Below are 3,541 nucleotides of genomic sequence, written 5' to 3' on the forward strand. Positions count from 1 at the left end.
TGAGCTAAAGGAGGAAGAATCAGGCTCTACAGCAGAGGAGGAATCAGAAGATGAAGAGCCACAAACTTTAGGTGTGATAAAATCAGTTCAAGAAAGAAGGAAGCCAAAAAGGTATAGTCCATCTGCTTTATGTTCAAATTTTTCTTTATCTATTACTGATGATGATCCCATAACTGTGAAGGAAGCAGTAGATTTAGAGGATGGCAAACTCTAGAAAGAGGCCATGGTTGATGAAATGGCATCTTTGCACAAACATGAGGCATGGGATCTGGCGAATTTGTTGTCTGGAAGGAAACCCATTGGCAACAAATGGGTGTTCAAGAAGAAGACAAATGCAGAAGGAAAGGTGGAGAAATACAAAACTCGGTTGGTAGCAAAAGGTTATTCCTAGGTGCGAGGAATTGATTTTGGTGATATTTTCTTTCTTGTTGCCAAGGTAGCTTCTATTAGATTACTTTTATCTGTTGTTGTTGCTTTTGATTTTGAGGTAGAACATATGGATGTGAAGACAACATTTCTTCACGAGGATATGGAAGAGGAGATCTACATGAAGCAACCTGAAGGTTTTGCGGTGAAGGGTAAGAAAGAAATGGTATGCAAGTTAAAGAAGTCTTTGTATGGGTTAAAACAGTCACCAAGGACGTGGTATCAGAAATTTGATACATTTATACGGGGACTTGGCTTCACCAGAAGCAAAGCAGATCACTGTGTGTATTTTAAATTAATTGGTGATTGTGTTATTTATCTGGTCTTGTATGTGGATGATATGTTGTTGGTTGGAAATGACAAAGAAATTATCCAGGATTTGAAGACCCAATTGTCCTCCAAATTCGACATGAAAGATCTTTGTGCTACAAACTATATTTTGTGCATGGAAGTTAAAAGAGATCAGGAAAATAGAAAGATCTAGTTAAACCAAAGGAAGTATGTCGAGACAATACTGCAAAGATTTAATATGCAGGATAGTAAACCGGTGAAGGTTCCTATTCATGTAGGTGTAAAGTTATCTGCTGAACAGTGTCCCAAGACACAAGAAGAGGAAGAGGATATGTCCCGTGTTCCATATGCAAGTGCAGTCGGTAGCCTGATGTATGCATGGTCTGTACTAGACCAGGAATTGCACATGCAGGGGGAGTATTAAGCAGGTTTATGTCAAAACCAGGGAAGGAGCATTGGATAACAGTGAAGCGGGTTTTCAGGTATTTGCGTGGCACTAGTGATTATGGTTTGTGCTACCAAGGAAGACGAGGATTAGACAGAGTTTTGGATATTTGTGGCTTTGTTGATGCAGACTGGGCTGGAGATCTAGATCAGAAAAGATCTAGAAGTGGGTATGTGTTTAACCTATTTGGAGGTGCAGTCAGTTGGATGAGTAAGAAACAATATGTAGTGGCATTACCAACTACAGAGGCAGAATACATGGCAGCCACTCATGCAAGCAAGGAAGCAGTTTGGTTGCAGAGATTGTGTTCAAGTATGGGGTTAGTACAGGGAGCTATAAGGATAGACTGTAACAAACAAAGTGCAATTTTCTTGGCAAAGAACCCTGCTTAACATTCAAAGACAAAGCACATTGATATTTAGTATCACTTTGTTAGGGATATGATAGAAGACAAAAAGGTGTTGCTGGTAAAGGTGGACACTTTGAAGAATATTGCAGATGCATTGACAAAATCTGTGATCTCTGAGAAGTTCTCTTGGTGTAGAGAAAAATGGGTGTTGCAAGGCTAGGTAAATGACAAAGCTCTCTTATGGCCCCCTGTGGAAAGAAAACAACAAGTGAGATAATGTTGGGTTGTGTTATATTCTTTCCATGACTAGCCCACATAGTTAACTAGGGGATTAGAGGGCGGGGGGATCCCCCCCTTCGTTGCGCCAATTGCGTAGCGGGGGGGTCACAGGGGGGCCGGGTAGCCCCCCTTTACGGGGTTTGGGGCAGCGCCCCGGGGAAAATTTGTTTGGACCCTATATTAGGTTGGGCGGACCTACCTATGGTTTTCGCACATGGTTTTGGAAGTGATGGTTTTTAGTCCATGGTATTGGATGCTTTGACATGTATAAATATGTATTATAACATTTAAAGGAACATAAAAATCAAGCTAGTAGTCCTAGTTTTGGGATCCAAGGGAACATCTCTGTGTATATATGTTTTATGTGTTATGCTCTCTCATTATTTATTTTCTGTGTTTTAGAATTCGTATTCAGGTAATTTATATACGGGGTTAAAACCTACAATACTTGTTCTTGGATTTGAGGAAGTGAATGATCCTTGTAGCTTCCTCTAGCATGTCTCCAAGTTCTGATTTAACTCTTTGAATGGCTTTTGTAACTTGCTTTATTAACTCAATTTGTTCAAAAATAACCTGGATGGATGGCCAAATATCATTGATAGAGTCAATGATATTGGCCCACAATTGCTCCTTAGCCTAATGTAGAGGTTCTTTCAATGTCAGTTCCTTCTCTAGGTTTTTGATTCGTTCATTCATCCTTGTAGACTTCTTTTGTTCTTCTTTGTGCATGTTTGTAATCCATTTCCAGGCTGGTCACTTTTTCCTTAAGCCTGTTCATCTCAGTGGTCTGAATGGACATTTCTTCCATTGCTTTGACCAACCTGTTTGCTTCATCACCTGTAGAACCTGTTGTTGTAGACCCTGTTGCTGATGTAGTTGGTGTAGATGTTGGCAGTGTTGTGGCCATTGGAGCTGTGGGAGCTAAGGATGTTGCCAAAGTAGAAGGTACAACAGTGGTAACTGTTGGGATGACAGTTGCAGGGGCATCATCAAGACTAGCTTGTTTTAGTTGAATCAAGCTATCCAATTCTTTCTCCATCTCCTTTAACTGATCATTCAGTTGCAGCACTAGGTCCATCATCTCTTCATGATTGGTTTAGCTCTCCAGGACCTCCTTTGTTTGTGGGTGTTGTAAATGAGGCAGCTTTAGTTGTTTCTTAAGAGCTAATATATCCTCATTCTTCCTTTTTATCAATTTCTCAGCAACCTTAATGTCACTTGGATCATGTCCCAGTTCAATGAGCAAGTCCTTCAATGACTTGATCCTATTGTCTTTGGCCTGTCAGGAGTCCTTCTCCAATTTATACTACACTATTACATTATCCAGTGAATCCTACAACCTGTGTTCAGCCATGGCTTCTCCTGTAAGGGTGGAGTAAATCATTTCTCCAGCCTGCTTGTGGAACTCTATCTGGTCAATGGGATGGACATCCCCGGCCAAATACCTCGAAATCAGTCTTCTTATAGTTGAGCGAGGTCTTTGGTTGCTAAACAATGGGTTACAAAAATGATACATGCATATTTCTTGCTTTGATGTCAAAGGTTGACATCAACCTGCTCTAGTTGGCTGGTGTATGTTTGAAATATTGGGCATATGTGTCTGCCTTCAACTTCTCATTCCTCATCTTTATTTCTTTGTACCTGTCTTTGATGTCCTTTTCTCTGTTAGTTGGCCTAACAAAGGAAGAAACCTCAACACTTTGTTGTCTCTCAATCATTTGAGTGTTGGAGGTTGATGGCTGTTTTGTTTC

The sequence above is a fragment of the Pinus tabuliformis genome, chromosome 2_2 (assembly GCF_031772625.1).
Source record: "Pinus tabuliformis cultivar Carrire ecotype Pingquan chromosome 2_2, CPIR1, whole genome shotgun sequence".
NCBI classification, from domain to species: Eukaryota; Viridiplantae; Streptophyta; class Pinopsida; order Pinales; family Pinaceae; genus Pinus; species Pinus tabuliformis.